The following is a 19,301-nucleotide window of genomic DNA, read 5'->3' as shown; positions in this document are numbered from 1 at the left end:
TACACAAGATAACCATGAGCAAAGCACACACTATCAATTCACTTTACTGTAATACCAGATCTAGCTTGGGTACACAATTCTATCCTTATAAGACACTAGCAAAACTTGCAAACAATGAGGGATTTTTAGAATGCATAAATATCAGGAAGGAGAACCTTTTAAATGCATGACATGGGTACACCAGAACACAATAGAATAGTACACTCTATAAAACTATTCACCGTGAAGCATGAAATCTAAACTAGATGGCAAAGTTCATGGTGCATTGAACATTACTAGGATATATTTGAGGCACTCAATTTGATCGTGGGCTCCTGTATATGAAAATAAAAGTAATTAGGTACACTGAGGGAGCTCAAATACACACCGTCCAATAAAGAGTAGTGAAAATTAGAGGTGTGCGTGTCCCCTGAGGAAACAAAAATGCACAGGAGGAATGCTGTAAAGAAAAAAAATTATATAATTGCTGTGTGTATCACCGTGGTAAACGACGTGACACACAGCTGATTTGAAAATGTTAATGAATGAAAAGTCACGCTTGGCAAAACATGGGTCAAAATATGCGCTTGCCCGAGGCCACGCAGTGGCCATAGAGAGGGCGGGCTCCTAGTCTCGGAGGGCTGTCCTGCCCCCAGTAGGATGTCCAGCTTGTTCCTCCTCCCTGGTTGGAGGAGGCGGCTGGCGGTGTTTCACGTCCGGGGCGGCAGGGAGGGGCCTCCAGGGGTACTTAATTCCTGGACCCTGTTGGAGGGCCTCTTTGCCGGACGCCATCGCGGGCTCTTCGGGACACTCTTTTTCGGGACTAATACGGTGAGCGAGGCCTTTGTGCCTAATCCCCCCCCACCCCTTCTCCGCCTACTCCCTCCCTTGAAGTCGTGAGCCTGGCGAGGCGGCCCGCTAGCATCGGGCCGCTGTGGGGGGGGACGTTCCGGTTCCCTCGGGGTCCCCTTTTCCTCCCTTAGGGGGGTATGGCTTGGGTACAGCCTGTAGCGTCCGTCGGGCCCCGTTGCTGCGTTAGAACATCCTTGCTGGCGCCGTGTCCCCGAGCCTCGTTGCTGCTGCGAGGGTTTGCCGGGCCCGGGTCCTATGCGGCCTACCAGCCCCCCCCCCGCATCCCTCCAACCGGCCGGTATGGAAAAGTTTGCAGGGCTGGGGGGTGAGGTGATTAGCTGATCCATCGGCGGCGCATCAGCCCTCCCCTGAGCAATTAATGAAGGTGGGCCCTGTGCCGCGTTCGCCATTCCCCTTGGGTCGGGTTCTCTTGCTCCAGGGAGCGGCAAGTGTATCCACCCTCCCCCTTTCCCGCCCTTGGGGCCGCCATCTTGGGTCTGTTAGCGTGGCGGCCATTGCAGAAGATCTGCGGTCAGGTCTAAGAAATCAAATGTGCTCGCGTTTTCCTATAGTATTGGCGCTTCCTATTGCTCATACGATGTTTTGCTCCTTCGAAATAGGCTCTGGGTGTCGGAGCGGGTAGGATCGATTGTTCAAAAGAAACATGGTGGCGAGGTCGGTGTTCGGTCCACGTGGGCTTGGGACCCGACGAGCGATACATGCTGGGCTGTCTCGAACTGCTGTTTATATGAAAATGTGCTGTTGTTGTCCTTCATTTCCCTGTATTTGTTTGCGTTATATTTTAATTTTAAATGCTTTTATCGTTATTGCTGTGCAGCGTTGTGGGTTTCTGGCAAGAGGGGTGCAGGCCTGGCCTGCAGTGGGTTTGCTCATGGGTTCCCCCCACTCTTTTGGTCCTGCTGCGGAGGGGAGTTTCGATCTGTCTGCAGGGTGCGGGCTACTTTATTTAGCCCCTTTGGCTTCGTGATCGACGGAGGCCATACGGGCGTGTGGGATGTGCGTAGTTCAATCAATCAATCAAAGACATTTATAGAGCGCACTACCTACCTAGGGTCTCGAGGCGCTTTTGGGGGGGAGGGTGCCGCTACTGCTCGAACAGCCAGGTCTTGAGCTTCTTCCTGAAGGAGAGGTGGTCTTGGGTCAGGCGCAGGTCGGCCGGGAGGGAGTTCCAGGTCTTGGCGGCCAGGTAGGAGAAGGACCTTCCTCCTGTAGTGGCTCTGCGGATGCGTGGGACGGCGGCGAGGGCGTGGCTGGCGGATCGGAGGTGGCGTTTGGGAGCGTAGAAGTTGATTCGGTTGTTGAGGTAGCTCGGGCCTTGGTCGTGGAGAGCTTTGTGTGCGTGGGTAAGGAGGCGGAAGGTGATTCTCTTGTTGACCGGGAGCCAGTGCAGGTCTCTTAGGTGTCCGGAGATGTGGCTGTGTCGTGGGATGTCGAGGATGAGTCTGGCTGAGGCGTTCTGGATGCGCTGGAGTCTCTTCTGGATCTTGGCGGTGGTTCCGGCGTAGAGTGCGTTGCCGTAGTCCAGTCGGCTGGTGACGAGGGCCTGGGTGACGGTCTTCCTGATCTCTGTGGGGATCCACCAGAAGATCTTCCGAAGCATGCGCAGGATGTTGAAGCACGACGAGGAGACGGCGTTGACTTGCCTGGTCATGGAGAGGGAGGAGTCCAAGATGAAACCCAGGTTGCGTGCGTGGTCCGTCGGTTTGGGTGCGGTGCCCAGGGCGGGGGGCCACCAGGAGTCGTCCCAGGCGGAGGGCGAGGAGCCCAGGATGAAGACCTCCGTCTTATCTGTGTTCAGCTTCAGGCGGCTCGTCGTCATCCACTCGGCTACCTCTCTCATCCCTTCGTGCAGGTTGGCTCTGGCGGCGGCGGGGTCGTTGGTCAGGGAGAGGATCAGCTGGGTGTCGTCGGCGTAGGAGATTATGTTGAGGTTGTGTTGGCGTGCGATGGCCGCGAGGGGGCTCATGTAGACGTTGAAGAGAGTCGGGCTCAGTGAGGATCCTTGAGGGACGCCGCAGATGACTTTGGTGGCCTCTGCCTTGTATGGTGGTAGGCGGACTCTTTGTGTTCTTCCGTCGAGAAAGGAGACGATCCATTCCAGCGCCTTCTCCTGGATTCCGACGTTGCTCAGGCGCTGCACTAGGGTGCGGTGGCAGACCGTGTCGAAAGCCGCGGAGAGGTCTAGGAGGATGAGGGCCGCTGTTTCCCCGTTGTCCATCAGGGCTCGGATGTCGTCGGTGGCGGCGATGAGGGCGGTCTCGGTGCTGTGGTTGGCACGGAATCCGGACTGCGATGGGTCGAGGGATCCATTCGTCTCAAGGAAGGTGGCCAGCTGATTGTTGACGGTCTTCTCGATGACTTTGGCTGGAAACGGGAGTAGTGAGATGGGGCGGTAATTCTTGAGTTCGGTGGGGTCTGCTGTAGGTTTCTTCAGTAGAGCGCTGAGTTTGGCGTGCTTCCAGCTCTCGGGGAAGGTGGCGGTGTCGAATGAGGTGTTGATGATGTCCCGCAGGTGGGGTGCGATGACAGCGTCGGCTTTGTTGAAGACGTGGTGAGGGCAGGGGTCGGTTGGAGATCCGGAGTGGACGGAGTTCATCGTGTGGACGGTGTCTTCGGTGTTGACCGGGGTCCAGGCGCGGAGGGTGGTGGTGGGTGGAGGTCCAGCGGTCGTGGCGTGCGTCGGTTGAGTGCTGAAGCTGTCGTGTATGTCCGCGATCTTGTTGTGGAAGTAGGAAGCGAGGGAGTTGCAGAGGTCTTGCGAAGGGGTGATGTCGTTGTTTCCGGCGTTGGGGTTGGAGAGCTCTTTCACGATGTTGAAGAGTTCCTTGCAGTTGTGTGCGTTGTTGTCCAGTCGGTTTTTGAAAGCCGTTTTCTTGGCGGTGCGGATCAGTTGGTGGTGTTTCCGGGTGGCGAGCTTGAGGGTGGTCCTGTTGTCCGGCGTGGGTTCCCTTCTCCAGGCTTTCTCGAGGGCTCGGCAGTTCTTCTTGGAGCTCTTGAGTTCGTCGGTGAACCATGGGGCTCTCTTACTGCCGGGTCTGCTGGGCGGGGTCCTCAGTGGGGCGAGTTCGTCCGCGCAGTTGCTGATCCACTTCGTGAGGTTGTCGGCGGCCTGGCTGGGGTTCGCTGAGCTGGCCGGAGGGTGCTGGCTCAGGGAGGCGGCGAGCTGGTCGGCTGTGATCTTGTTCCAGCTTCTTCGGGCAACCTGTTGCTGGTGGTGGTGGGTCGTTGTTCTTCTGAAGGTGAAGTGGATGCATCTGTGATCTGTCCAGTGGAGTTCTGTGGCGTGGCTGAAGGCGATGTCTTTGCTGGATGAGAAGATGGCGTCGAGTGTGTGTCCGGCGAGGTGTGTGGGGGTGGACACCAGCTGCTTGAGTCCAAGGTTGGCGAGGTTGTCGAGCAGGGTGCTGGTGTTGCAGTCGTTGTTGTTCTCCAGGTGGAAGTTGAAGTCCCCCAGGAGGATGTAGTCAGCGGAGGGGAGGGCGTGCGGGCTGACGAAGTCGGCGATGTCCTCGCTGAAATGAGTGCGTGGTCCAGGAGGTCGGTAGATCAGGGTGCCTCTGAGGGTGGTCTTCGGGTCGGTGTGGATCTGGAAGTGCAGGTGTTCGGCGGAGGGTGGGGTGTTGTCGGTGCTGGTCGTGATGCGGATGGTGTTCTTGTGGATGATGGCGATGCCTCCTCCCACCTGGTTGGCGTTGCGGTCCTTCCGGGTGATCTTGTATCCTTCTGGGATGGCGATGGCGATGTCGGGCGCTGAGGAGGCGTTCATCCAGGTCTCCGTGATGAAGGCAACGTCAGGGGCTGTGGTGTCGAGGAGGTTCCAGAGTTCGATGGCGTGTCTGTGGACGGAGCGGGTGTTGAGCAGGATGCACTTGAGGTGGTTGCTGCTGGTGTTCGGTTTGGCAGGTGCTGGTGTCGAGCGGGTCCGGATGCAGGTGAACTTGCAGGTGTTGCAGCTGAAGGGTCCGTGGACGCGTCGTGGGGTGGCTCTGCAGCATCCCGGGACTCGGCCGTTGTTGAGTGCGGTGAGGGTGGCGGCGGTGTACGTCAGGCGGGTCGGCCGGGGTCTTCGAGGTCCAGGGGTCCTGGCACTGGGCGCGGTCCAGGCGCGGACGGGCGTACACGGGCTTACCTTTGGCGCGCCTTCGGCGCACAATCGGCGCGCCCGCTGCGCGTGACCGCTGAGCGTTCGCCATATAATGCGAAGTGCGCGGGTGGGCGGAGCAGCTGGGAGGCGGGAGCGGGGAGGGAACAGAAGGAAAAAAGGGGCGGGGTCAGCGGTGGTGGCGGGAAGCGGGGAGCGGGGAGGGAAGACGGAGGGCGGCAAGGTAGGCGGGCAAACAGGAAGGAAAACGCTAACACGGGCACAAAATAACAATAACAATACAACAGGCACAAATGGAGATCAAAACGCTAACACAGGCACAAAAATAATAATAAACAGGCACAAATGGAGGTCAAAACAAAACCAAAACAAACAACAGCAGAGTCAGCCGGCAGCCAGCAGCGAGGCAGGCAGCGAGGCAGAGGGCAAGGCAATGGGGCACACGCAGCAGCTGGTGGCCGTGCGGCGCGGGGGTGTCCTACAAGTGGGTCACACTCACCTGCGTCGCACGGTCGCCATATAAGGCCAAGTGCGCGGGTGGGCGGAGCAGCTGGGAGGCGGGAGCGGGGAGGGAACAGAAGGAAAAAAGGGGCGGGGTCAGCGGTGGTGGCGGGAAGCGGGGAGCGGGGAGGGAAGACGGAGGGCGGTGAGGTAGGCGGGCAAACAGGAAGGAAAACGCTAACACGGGCTCAAAATAACAATAACAATACAACAGGCACAAATGGAGATCAAAACGCTAACACGGGCACAAAAATAATAATAAACAGGCACAAATGGAGGTCAAAACAAAACCAAAACAAACAACAGCAGAGTCAGCCAGCAGCCGGCAGCGAGGCAGGCAGCGAGGCAGAGGGCAAGGCAATGGGGCACACGCAGCAGCTGGTGGCCGTGCGGCGCGGGGGTGTCCCACAAGTGGGTCACCCCCGTAGTTGCGAGTGCGGCGCACTGTGTCCCATTCATGGGGGGGCGAGCCAGGTGCTGAAAGAACGGGCCAGGGGTGAGCGGTGTGCTTTCAATGTTCAGAAGAGCGCAGGCTTTAGATGATAGAATGCCCCCCCTGGCCCCGCCTGTGTTTCCCGCGTCCTGCTCCCGCCTGCCCCAGCGCGGTGTCTGCGCGGCATTGATTTTATTGACATTTCTTCCTTACTTTCAGGAGCCACTCCTGTGCTTTGGATAACGTCTTGGTAAGGCACTTGTCTCTACCTCATGCTAATGGTGGAGTAGCGCTTTAGCCAGCTCTGCACCCACCAAGGACAGTGCGTGGGGACTAAGCTCAGTCTAGACCCTATCCCGGTGTCCGGCGTCGGGAGTTTTTCCCGTTCCGGGATGTGCGCAGCGCTGGCCTAACGATCGCTCTCCCGCTTTTATGAGCGCACGTCCATCGATGCACAGGTCTCTTGCCTCATTTAATATTGTCGTGTTTTGTTTTGCAGACACAGGTTCAGTCTTGCGACCGCTTGGCGCTTCTCGGCCTTTTCGGAGCTTCCGCCCCCCCTCCTCTTTCCAGCACTAGTGTAAGGTATGTACGACCGGGAGAGTTGGGCGCGGTTTTGTCTTCATCATGCTGTACTTTTACGCATTCTGCTTTTGCACGGGTATGTGCGGGGGGGGATGCTCTTCAGCAAAATCAGGCATTGTATTGGTCGCTTCGTTTCCGGTTCCGGCCGGTAGATTTATCCAGTCAGTGGCTAAATTTTCTTTGTCTTACACAGTTGCACTCAGTCACAGGAGCAGCCTCGGGGGGCGCCCCATATTCCCGGCTTCGTTAGCATTCAAAGGAACATTAGGAGAGGTATGTACGACAGAAGTGTGGGTCTGTACTAAGGGGGGGTGTTGGGCGCTGCCTGACAACTACTCCCATACCCCCCCCCAATCGCGTGTCAGTATCGGTTCTTTCTTCTTTTCAGGTCCAGCGCTAGATTGGCCCCCCTCTCCTATCATTCTTTGGCAAGAGAGTACTCCGGGGGGGGAGGTGGGTGGGCCAGTCATTGGGGGGGGTGTGCTTTCTTTCGCAAAATGTTTGTGGACATGGTGGCTCATGGTTATCTTTCTTTCAGGATACGTACAAAGGCACCATGGAGAGTCAGGGGTCCCCCTCGCTATTTACGCAGACGTCTCAGGTTGATGATTCGGGTATAGGACCTTCCCAGGACCCACAGATGAAAGCTTTGTTGGATTTGATAAAATCAAATGGGGTGGCGTGGGCCAGTGAACTTTTGTTGGCCAACCCCCTAAAGCCCCCGGGGCGGCCCGCCCCCCTGGTAACTGAAATAGACATAGCAGAGGACCCGGCCACTGTGAGGCCTAAGCGCACTAGGAAGCCGACAGTGAAGGACTTCCCAGCGGAACCTCCCCCTAAGACCAGGGCGGCGGACCCGGTCAGGAACGTCATTGTGCACGCCCCGGCGTCCCCCCCGGCGGTGATTCGGGTGTGCCCCCCTTCGCCCCCACGCCCGGCAGTGCCTAGTTCGGAATTTGCTACCCGGGAAGATCTGGGTAAGATTACAGACTCGCTGGCTTTGTTCATGTCAGAAATCAGAACCGGTTTGCGCGCTGCCCCCGTGCAGTCTCCTGATTTAGTACATTCTCAGTCGGTGGTGCCGGCAGCTGTGGCGCCACTTCCTGCCGCCGGGGAGGCGGACGTGGCTCGAATTTGGGTCGGGCTTTCTGTTCTAGGGGGGGATATTGCCAGCCCCCTGGCAGGTGTGGTTGCCCTGCCTGTCAGCACGGCTCAAAGCTTTGTTTCTCCTCCGCTTCCTGTCCCAGTGTTGCCGCTGGTCCAGAGTGTGCCCCAGGATGCCCTGACACCCGCAGCGGCCCCGGCCCTGACACAGGCAGTTATCCCGGCCGCTCCTAACCCCTTGGCGTCCGTTGCCTCTGCGGCCTCCCCGGCTTTGGGGGAGGCCACATCTGCGCCCACAGTATTGATGACCATGGCGCCTCTCTTGTCAGGCAAATGTTCACTAGCCTGGCAGGTCCCGCAGGCAGCGAAGGAGGGCATCTGGCGTAGAGAATTTATAGACATTTTCTCTCTCCTGATGTTGGGTGCGGATGGGGTGGATGTGAGAAAAATGGGTTCCAAGGATGAGGAGAAGAAAGCGCGCTTTCAGTCTTGGCCAGAAAAGACAATTAAAAACTGGCGTCAGGCATTTGCCATCCTGGCAGCGGTAATCACAGAGCGCTTCCCAGATCAGGCGCAAGGTTTATTCCAGTATAACAGTGTCATAATTAATGAAGCAGAAGCATCATCCGGGATAGGGTGGTACTTATACGATTGTGAGTTCCGCAAGAAAATGTCTGTCTGTCCAGAACTAGATTGGGACCAGGTGGAAGTTAGACTGTGGATGGTACATATGGGTAAAGGAAAGGCTGAGAGCGGTGCTAACAGTATTGTTCAGGTTAAGAAGGCTGAAAATGATAAGGTGTTCTCTCAGAAGAAAAGTAATTTCAGGCAGTCCTTTCGCGGGGGTGCGGTGGGGGGAGTTTCAACAGACAGTACTCCAAGAAGAATGTCTCTGCCACTTGCAGGTTGTACAATGCAGGTAATTGTACCTGGGGGAAGGCATGTAGATTCTCCCACGCTTGCAACAAATGTGGTGGTTCCCATCCAGAGTCATCCTGTGAGAAACGGTCTTCCTCTGCCAGCGCAGCCAGTAAGGATAAATAGTACCCCCAAGATCCCATCCCCGCCCTTTGCCCCCCCGGCTGCGTCCCTCCCTTCAGCTTTGCTCTCTGCTTCTCCTGCCCTAGAGGAGGGTCCTTTCTCAGTGCTGCCCAGTACGGACCCCCACCCCCTCAGCTCAAAAGGTCCGTCTCCAGTCATCATCCCCAGCCTGCTGGTCCTCCTTCGTGCTTATCCCAATGAAAAGGATAGGGATGTCCTGACCTTTGGTTTCCTGGAAGGTTTCAAGATCCCATATCAGGGTCCTAGCAGCAGGGATGCAGAGAACCAAAAATCTGTTAGGGAGCTCCCTGAGGTGGTCAACAAGAAGATTGGCAAGGAGGTGGCCTTGGGGAGGGTGGCAGGCCCTTTCCCGTCCCCCCCCTCCCTGACTTTGTGGTGTCCCCTTTGGGTGTAGTCCCCAAGAAAGAACCTGGGGCTTTTAGGCTGATTCATAACCTTTCATTCCCAGAGGGGAACTCCGTCAACTCCTGGCTACCAGAAGCGGCCTGTTCTGTCTCTTACTGTTCCCTAGACATGGCCATCGACTTAGTGAGGAGAGCTGGGGAGGGGGCCTGGCGTGCTAAGGCGGACATTGAGGCAGCATTCCGCTTGTTACCTGTACACCCGGACAGCCAGCACTTGCTGGGTTTCAAGTGGAAAGGGGGATACTATTTTGATAATGTATGCCAATGGGTTGCGCTGTCTCTTGTGCCTTTTTTGAGGCTTTCAGCACCTTCTTACAATGGGCCCTCACAGCAGAGTACAGAGTGTCAGCAGTGTCACATTACCTGGACGACTTCCTCTTTATTGGGAGGGAGGGTACGCAGGAATGTCAGGAGGGCCTGGACTGTTTCATTGACCTGGCTAGTCGCTTAGGTGTGCCGCTGGCGCCAGGTAAGACGGAGGGCCCTGCTCAAGTGCTGACCTTCCTGGGTATTGAGCTCGACACGCTTCAGGGTGTGTCACGTCTCCCGGCAGAAAAGGTGGTTGGTTTGAAGAAGGACATTCATTCCTTGCTAGGTAGGGATAAGGCACCCCTGGGGGTCATTCAGAGTCTTCTGGGCAAGCTGAACTTCGCTACCAGGGTCATTCCAGTGGGGAGAGTTTTTGCGAGGCGCCTAGCCAGGGCTACTGCCAAGGTCCACAAGCATTATCACTTTGTTAGATTAACCTCTGGACTCAAGAAAGATTTGCAATTGTGGGATGATTTCCTATCTGATTTTAATGGTACAGTGATATGGAGGTCCCCGTGGGTGGAGAGCCCTGAGTTGAATATGTTCACGGACGCCTCAGGTCGTGAGGGCTTTGGGGCTATTCTGGGAGAGCTGTGGTGCGCGCAGGAATGGCCCAATGCTTGGCGCAAGCGTGGTATTACTGCCAAGATAACCGTCCTGGAACTGTTTCCCATTGTGATTTCTCTACATCTCTGGCCTGATACTCTGTCCAACAGGAAGGTTTTGTTTTGGTCTGACAATATAGCAGTGGTGCAGGCAATCAATGGTCTATCTGCTAGCTGCCCGCTAGTGCTGTCCCTACTCCGTGAATTGGCTAGCAGGTGTCTGCGTTGCAATGTTGAATTTAGAGCTAGGCACATTGCGGGGGTCACTAATGTCGCAGCTGACGCTCTTTCTCGTTTGCAGTGGGACCGTTTCCGGGCGGCATGCCCTCAGGCGAGAGAGGAGATGACCCCCTTTGCACCAAGGCTTTGGCGCATCTTGGAGTGGAGCAGCAATTGAGAGAATTAAAAGAGAAATTTTTAGCGCTGGGTACAAGGAAACGCTATGCGAGTCACCGTTCTACTTTCCTTAAAGTCATCTCTGACTTAGGTTTACAAGCCTTGCCTCTGGAGGGTAGAGTTCAGGCATTTGTTGTGTGGGCTTAGAAACAGAAAAAGTCCCACTCCTGGGTTTGCGGCCACTTAGCGGCCATTAGTCATGAGGCTAAGTTGTGTGGGGGGAGTGACCCAGCCAAGTCCTTTGTGATTAGGGCCGCCTTGAAGGGTTGGGCTCGGGAGGAACCAGGGTCCAGGATGACAGGTCCCCCATTGATTTTCCCTCGCTACAGGCTATGTTGCTAGTGTTGCGGGCGGTTGTGCATTCGCAGTATGAAGCGGCCCTATTTTCTGCAGCCTTTATTCTAGCATTCTTTGGGGCCTTCCGGAGTAGCGAACTGGTGGCCCGCTCTAAGACAGATGTCTCTGGGGATGCATTGGGAGTGGAGGATATCGCTTTTGTGGAGGGTTTGTCCATCACGCTTAGGCAGTCCAAGACTGATCAAGCTGGTAAAGGGTCTGTTATCAGGCTCTCCCCCCTGGGGGATCCCCGCTTCTGCCCGGTGTCAGTCTTACGGGCCTTCCTGGCTATGCGGCCTGCTGGGCCGGGTTACCTTTTTGTCCATGCTGACCTCAGCCCCTTGACTAAATACCAGATGGACAAAATCATGCTGGCCTGCCTAGACAGGGATGGTCTGGTTACACAGGGGAAGAAGTTTTCTAGCCATTCCTTCCGCATAGGGGCGGCCACATCGGCTTTCCGTGCTGGTATGCAGCCAGTTCAGGTTCAGTCAGTAGGGCGCTGGGAATCGTCTTGCTATAAACGTTACATTAGGCCCTGATTCCCCTCATTTGTAATTTGTGTGCTTTGTTTGCTGTGTTTTGATGTGGCGATATTGTTTTACTTGTGATTTACTTAATAAACACCCTTGAACATATTGCGTCTTTCTTTGACAGGTTCAAGAGTATGGGTCGTGGGGCACTCCATGGTCGACAGATTGGCCCGGTGGGCAGTGATCAGGCAGTGGACTAGTGCCTTCACAAGTATAGACTGTGTGTGGTGGGGTTTCCCGGGCATGCGCTGGCATAGCTTACTTTTTCGGCTTCGGGAGGCCCTTGCTTTGGGTGGACCCCCTCCCCACCACTTGATAATTCACCTGGGTGGCAATGACATAACGAACTTGGGGAAATCCACTCTGCTGCTTAAAATGAAGACCGACTTGGGGATCATCAGTGGGTTTTTTCGGGAATGCGAGGTCTGGTGGTCCGAAATAGTTCCCTGGAGATCCTACCGGGGTGCTAAGTCCAGTGAGACGATTGAGAAGTCTAGGAGGCGGATCAATGCGGCCATGAAAAAGTTCACCCAGCGCAGAGGTCTAGGCTTTATCAAACATGACATGATTCAGGACAAAGTGAAGGGTTATTTTGAGGAGGATGGTGTTCACCTCACGCCTGTCGACTTAGACCTCTTCCTGCTGGATTTGAAAGAAGCACTCATGGACAAGGGTTGCAGGTAGCGAAGGTAGCAAGGGTGGGGGGGCCCATGCGGCAGCGGGTACCACCGCACAGGCTGTGGCGGAGTTACTGGGCGATCCGGAAGAAGAGAGGTGCAAACGATGTACTTCAGCGGGCACATAGGGGTGCCAGAGCCTAACCTGTAACCTCATGGGAGGTGCAGGAATTCGTGTCGGCGCCCCAGTAGTCCTTCGGGCGGTTGTGGGCCTGTGCAACCGGGGGTTTACCTAGTCACGCCCCGCAATGGGCGCGTCAGTATTTATATTTTATTTGTACAGCAGTTGGGTGGTCCGCCACTGTGCTGTTTGGCTCAACAGGCGGGCAGGTGGCGAGAATGCGGCCTGCCCTGGATCGCCTGTAAGTTAACCCACCATCATTACATATGTTGTATGTAATAAACTTGCAGCAATTTTTTCTCAAACCTAACACGGTGTTTGTGTATTATTTGCGGGTTTGGGCATTTGGGGGCGGGGGACATCCTGTGGCCCTGATGTGACTATGCGCTTGCCCGAGGCCACGCAGTGGCCATAGAGAGGGCGGGCTCCTAGTCTCGGAGGGCTGTCCCGCCCCAGTAGGATGTCCAGCTTGTTCCTCCTCCCTGGTTGGAGGAGGCGGCTGGCGGTGTTTCACGTCCGGGGCGGCAGGGAGGGGCCTCCAGGGGTACTTAAGTTCCTGAACCCTGTTGGAGGGCCTCTTTGCCGCTCCGGACGCCATCGTGGGCTCTTCGGGACACTCTTTTCCCGCCCTTCCTCAAACCCAGAGTGTCAGTAGGAGGGGGTTGTTGGGGGATTTTTAATGTGTTCCTTTCTCGTTGCAGGTGGAGTTACTGGGCGATCCGGAAGAACAGAGGTGCAAACGATGTACTTCAGCGGGCACATAGGGGTGCCAGAGCCTAACCTGTGACCTCATTGGAGGTGCAGGAATTCGTGTCGGCGCCCCAGTAGTCCTTCGGGCGGTTGTGGGCCTGTGCAACCGGGGGTTTGCCTAGTCACGCCCCGCAATGGGCGTGTCAGTATTTATATTTTATTTGTACAGCAGTTGGGTGGTTTGGCTCAACAGGCGGGCAGGTGGCGAGAATGCGGCCTGCCCTGGATCGCCCGTAAGTTAACCCACCATCATTACATATATTGTATGTAATAAACCTGCATCAATTTTTTCCCAAACCTAACACGGTGTTAGTGTATTATTTGCGGGTTTGGGCATTTGGGGGCGGGGGACATCCTGTGGCCCTGATGTGACTATGTGTTCTTCCCACTTTTCAAACAGTTATGTGCCACCTCGGAATTCTGCAAAAATAAAAACAGTGCAGAGACTGTGGAGGGGAGCACTGTGAAATAGGTCCACGAAATATTGGGCAAGCAAACTGGTCATGTAACTGACAGCTCGTAGAATAACAGAGATAAGGAATCCTGGAAACCGGCAGTAAATACTACAACTGAACAGTCTTACTTGAGAAATTACATACGAAGACTCAAGTAAACATCTATTTGTCGCGGCTCTTGGAATCCAGTAATGTCCACCCCACTTGAGGCAGAACGCTCACGGGCGGCAAGAGGCACTGGCGCACCGCCCGTCGACACCGCTGATTGGAAATTTGAGGGAAGGGTTTGAATAGCGGCTCTGAGGAGACTAGGGCAAGATGCACGCAGCTGACAGAAAAGAGCACAATGTCGGCTCTAATGAGGCTGGAGCGCCGGCGTTTTAGACAAGGGTGAACTGTCAGCTCACAGGAGGCTGGTGCGCCGGGAGCGTCTCCCTGAATTTCCCCTTCGAAGCAGCTGGGCAGGATGTGCTACAGGGTTGTAGCAAGGAACATGGAACACTCAAGAGCAGGATTTTCTGACAGGACAATTGACAACCAACTCAGAGGCTGGCAGGTCACCAATGACCATCTGACAGGATCGCTAAAATGATGGAGAACTGCTGGCAGAGAAGGCTTCAGCTTGCTCGATAATCGGAGGTCGTCCGATGCTTATACCTTTGGATCGCAGACCCAGCACCAGCACAAGGGCACAACCTTTTGGAAGCGAGTCCCATCAGTACTCTCGCCACTGGGTGTCCGACACCAAGGAGTTTAAAACAAACAGAGCCTCACTCGTGTCTCTCAATTGCAAGGACAGTCTAACTCCACCGTAACAGCGCTTACAGCTACCAAGCAAGTCCTCAAGCAAGCTTACATTACTGGAGTTCTCTTCAACATCCTGACGTCACTATTGAATACGATTGACCAGAAGATGGAGAGAGCACTGAAAGGGGTGGTGACAGCAAGGCCCCCTGCACCGTCTTCGTCGCCAGTGTTGAAAAGATAATCCTGAGGCAGATGTAAGTAGAAGCAATCTTTATTCAGTCACCAACTCTCCTCAACTGCCAGGGCATTGCCAACATTCCAAGGCAAGCTCTAGCGGAACATACCAATAGGGGAGGGGTGGCCAAGGCGGGACGTACCATAGGAAATAAAAGAGGCAAGATTACAACAGTATGCTAAGTCCCTTAAACTTAGGCAGATCACCGAGACCATAGTGAAGGAACACAATCACTCTTTTTCTAGCCCCATTGATACAGAGCTAAATCTCTAGGCTCAGCTCTGTACGGCTCAGAACACTGGGGTTTTTCTAATATTTCTGCTTTAACTGTCTCGGAGAACAAGTTTCTGAGATGGTTGACCCGTCTTCCTCCCAGTACCCAGCTGAAACCCTACACGTAATCTGGGTATGAAAGCGCTAGCCTCCAGAGCTAGATTACACCCCTAATATTTTGGGGAAGACTATGGTCTACTCCTGTATTAGCTCACTATGCCATGGCTATAAGAGATGTTATAGATGCAGACAGATTCCACAAAGTAAAGTGGCTATAACAAATCAAAATCTATTAATTGATATAGGTATGAGGGAGCTTTGGGAAAACCCATCTCATAAACCCAATCCATCACCTTAATTAGTGAAGACCTTTGGAGCGCTTGTCTTTGACGGGTATGTTCCTAGATTTTAAATGTCATAGTTTCTTGGAACCTTATTGGGACACTATGAAAGTGCCACTAGACAGAAACCTTTTCTTCCAATTCAGGGCTGGCACTTTGCCTCTGAAAGCTTGTACCAATAAATGGGCTTCAGGTGCAGGCATGCTGTGCACTGTTTGCAATGGCTTGACAGAAACTGTTGCCCAGATCTTATTCACTTACCCTGGCTATATGGGTCTCTGCTTGAAATGAATCAAACCTCTTTGTAAGTATACTGTGGACCAGAAGTAGCATAATTGCACTCAGAATCTTAAGATCTGATTTCCGACTATTGTTGACAAGTTCTGTTGCTAAGTATTTGGGCCGGATGTGGGCACTAAGAACAAGGATGCCCTCCCGGAGTGTGTGCCTATGGCTCCTCTAATGTACCTCACTCTGTCTGGTGATTCACCTATAGTCTTGTGCAATGATTAAAATACTAGTTGCGGTGACCCAGATGTGATATTGGTGCTTGCCTAAACAAAGCATTTGCTCAATGTTGCTTGATGTGTTCTCTAGGCCCCTAGCTTCATGAAACTAGTGTGCACATTGATAATAATTCCTTTTCGGTCCAGCATCAATTTAAATTCATGCTTTAGTTCCATTTTAAGCAAATGTATAACATAATTAGTTTAAATGCTGACCAAGTGTATTTTGTGTGGAATAAGGGGTACACAGACAAAATATCCAGTTTTAAATTTCGATATACAATTATATCAAAGTTTAAATATCGATGGGACATAATATAGAAGGTAAGTAATATCGACAGTCTTAATATCGATATTAGTATGATATTAGTAATATCGAAGTTTTAAATATCAATGTCAATAATATCGAAATAAATAATTTCGATGTTACTAATATCCATTTTTAAATACATTTTGTGTATATTATATTGTATTTATTATGTTTTATTATTTATTTTTAATGTAATTTAATTAAATATTGTCTTTTAGTACTGTAGCGGGTTGTGGGTTTATAGGGGAATAGGGTGGGAAGTAATTTAATTATGTTAAATTAATTATTAATTAGTAGGAATTATTAATTAATTAATTGAGAATTAATTTTTAATTAATTTTAATTAATTGATTAATTGATAAATATGTTCTGTAGCGGGTTATGGGTTTATAGGGGAATAGGGTGGGAAGTAATTTAATAATAATTAATTAATTAATACATGTTTGTAAATATTTTTAATTAATAATGAATTGGTAATTAATTACTATTAATTAGTTAATTAATTAATATAATTTTGTACATATTTTTAATTATTAATTAGTTGGTAATTAATTAATATTAATTAGTTAATTACATTAATTAGACAAATTTTTTTATATATATAATTTTTTGTTATTCTTAATTAATTAATTGGGAAAAAATAATATTAATTATTAAATTAAATTAATTACAGCTAATGTGCTAATATATTTACTTTATTGTTATTGTTAATTAATAATTAATTGGTAATTAAATAATAATTAATTTTGGGTAAAGGAGTATTTTTAGGGTTCAGGGTCAGTTTTGGGTTTTTGGGTAAAGGGGTATTTTTAGGGTTCAGGGTCAGTTTTGGGTTTTTGGGTAAAGGGGTATTTTTAGGGTTCAGGGTCAGTTTTCAGTTCTTGGGTAAAGGGGTATTTTTAGGGTTCAGGGTCAGTTTTCAGTTTTTGGGTAAAGGGGTATTTTTAGGGTTCAGGGTCAGTTTTCAGTTTATGGGTAAAGGGGTATTTTTAGGGTTCAGGGTCAGTTTTCAGTTCTTGGGTAAAGGGGTATTTTTTGGGTTCAGGGTCAGTTTTCAGTTCTTGGGTAAAGGGGTATTTTTTGGGTTCAGGGTCAGTTTTCGGTTTTTGGGTAAAGGGGTATTTTTAGGGTTCAGGGTCAGTTTTGGGTTTTTGGGTAAAGGGGTATTTTTAGGGTTCAGGGTCAGTTTTGGGTTTTTGGGGTACAGGGATATTTTTAGGTTTCAGGGTCAGTTTTGGGTTTTTGGGGTACAGGCGTACAGGGTAAAAATAAAATAAATTTAAATTAAATCAATTAAATGAAATAAATAAAAAAATAAAAAATTAAATTATTAAGTGTTCAATTTATTTTAAATGTATATGTATTATTTTGTAATTTTTTAATTATGTTTTAATATTTTAATTTAATATTTGTAAAATTATATGTATTTTAAAATTATTTTTACATTATTATTAATACATTTAAAAAAACGATATTTTTAATTTCGATATTTTTGTACTACGATATTAATTTTTCGATATTTTTGTACTTACCTTTATGAAGATATGACTCCGATATTTTTGATTTCGATATTTTTGTGCCGATATTTTTGTATGTAGATATTCTGTCTGTCGATATTATGTCAGACATTCGGAATAAGGGTCAAGTCAAGTCAAGTCAAAAAGATTTATATAGCGCGCTAAATACCCATAGGGTCTCAAGGCGCTTGAGGAGGGGTGGGGAATTACTTGTCGAATATCCAGGTTTTAAGTTGCTTTCTGAATGCTAGGTGGTTCTGAGTAAGGCGAAGGTGAGTAGGAAGGGAGTTCCAAGTTTTAGCTGCCAGGTAGGAGAAGGATCTGCCTCCCATGGTGGTTTTGTTGATGCGAGGTACAGTGGCAAGAGCTTGGTTGGAGGATCGTAGCTGACGGGGGGGGGGTGTAGAAGGACAGTCGTGTGTTGAGGCATTCAGGTCCAAGTTCGTAAAGTGCTTTGTGTGCGTGGGTTAGGAGGCGGAAAGTAATCCTCTTATTTACGGGGAGCCAGTGGAGGGTTTTCAGATGACCAGAGATGTGTTCTTTACGCGGGATGTCTAGTATGAGCCTGGCTGAAGCGTTCTGGATGCGTTGGAGTTTTTTCTGGAGTTTTGCGGTGGTACCGGCGTAGAGGGTGTTTCCGTAGTCCAGGCGGCTAGAGACCAGTGCGTGGGTGACCGTTTTACGAGTTTCGGTGGGGATCCAGCGAAATGTTTTTTTGAGCATGCGAAGAATGTTGAAACAAGATGATGAAACGGCGTTGACTTGTCTGGTCATCGAGAGTGAGGAGTCCAGGATGACGCCCAGGTTCCGTGCGTGGTCTGTCGGGATGGGTGCCTTTCCAAGGGCCTCTGGCCACCAAGAGTCATCCCAGGCGGAGGGAGAGGTGCCTAAGATGAGGACTTCTGTTTTGTCGGAGTTCAGTTTCAGACGGCTGTGCTTCATCCACTCGGCTACTTCTTTCATTCCTTCGTGTAAGTTGGTTTTGGCGGTGTTAGGGTCATTGGTGAGTGAGAGGATCAGTTGAGTGTCGTCAGCGTAGGAGATGATGTTGAGGTTGTGTTGGCGAGCGATGGTCGCAAGGGGGCTCATGTATACGTTGAAGAGGGTGGGGCTGAGAGAAGATCCTTGTGGTACGCCACAAATGACTTCAGTGGCATCTGACTTGAATGGTGGGAGGCGGACTCTCTGGGTTCTTCCGGTGAGGAACGAAGTAATCCATTCCAGTGCTTTTCCTTGGATTCCAACGTTTCTGAGGCGTTGTAGGAGGGTGCTATGAAAGACTGTGTCGAAGGCTGCGGAGAGGTCGAGGAGGATGAGGGCGACTGTGTCTCCGTTGTCCAGTAGAGATCGAATGTCGTCAGTTGCAGCGATGAGCGCGGTCTCAGTGCTGTGTTTGGCTCGGAAGCCGGACTGTGAGGAGTCGAGGGATTTGTTGGTTTCGAGGAAGGCGGCGAGTTGATTGTTGACAGCTTTCTCGATGACTTTGGCAGGGAATGGAAGAAGTGAGATAGGGCGGTAGTTTTTGAGTTCGGTGGGGTCAGCTGTGGGTTTCTTCAGGAGGGCGCTGAGTTCGGCATGTTTCCAGCTTTCCGGGAAGGTTGCGGAGTTGAAGGAGCAGTTGATGACGTCTCGGAGGTGCGGTGCTATAATGGAGTCTGCTTTGTTAAAGATGTGGTGAGGGCATGGGTCTGTGGGGGATCCTGAGTGGATAGAGTTCATCAGACGGATGGTGTCCTCAGTGGAGATTGGCTTGCAGTCGTTGAGGATGTTCCGGGGGGGTGGGGGTCCTGCAGGGGGTTGGGTGGGTTGGTCTTCGGGTCGGTTGTCGAAGCTGTTGTGAATGTCTGCAATTTTGTTGTGGAAGAATGAGGCTAGGGAGTCGCAGAGGGCTTGAGAGGGGGTGATGTCGTTGGAGTTGGCCGAGGGGTTGGTAAATTCCTTGACGATGTTGAATAATTCCTTGCTGTTTTGGGCGTTGTTATCTAGTCGGTCCTTGAAAGCGGCTTTTTTGGCGGTCCGGATCAGTTGGTGGTGTATGCGGGTGGCGTTTTTGAAGGCGTCCTTGGTGCTGGTGGTTGGGTCTTTTTTCCAGGCCTTCTCAAGGGAGCGGCAGAGTTTCTTGGATTTCTTAAGATCATCGTTGAACC

Source organism: Lissotriton vulgaris, chromosome 7, assembly GCF_964263255.1.
Source record: "Lissotriton vulgaris chromosome 7, aLisVul1.2, whole genome shotgun sequence".
In the NCBI taxonomy this organism is placed as follows: Eukaryota; Metazoa; Chordata; class Amphibia; order Caudata; family Salamandridae; genus Lissotriton; species Lissotriton vulgaris.
Note: the sequence above shows the minus strand (reverse complement) of the source record.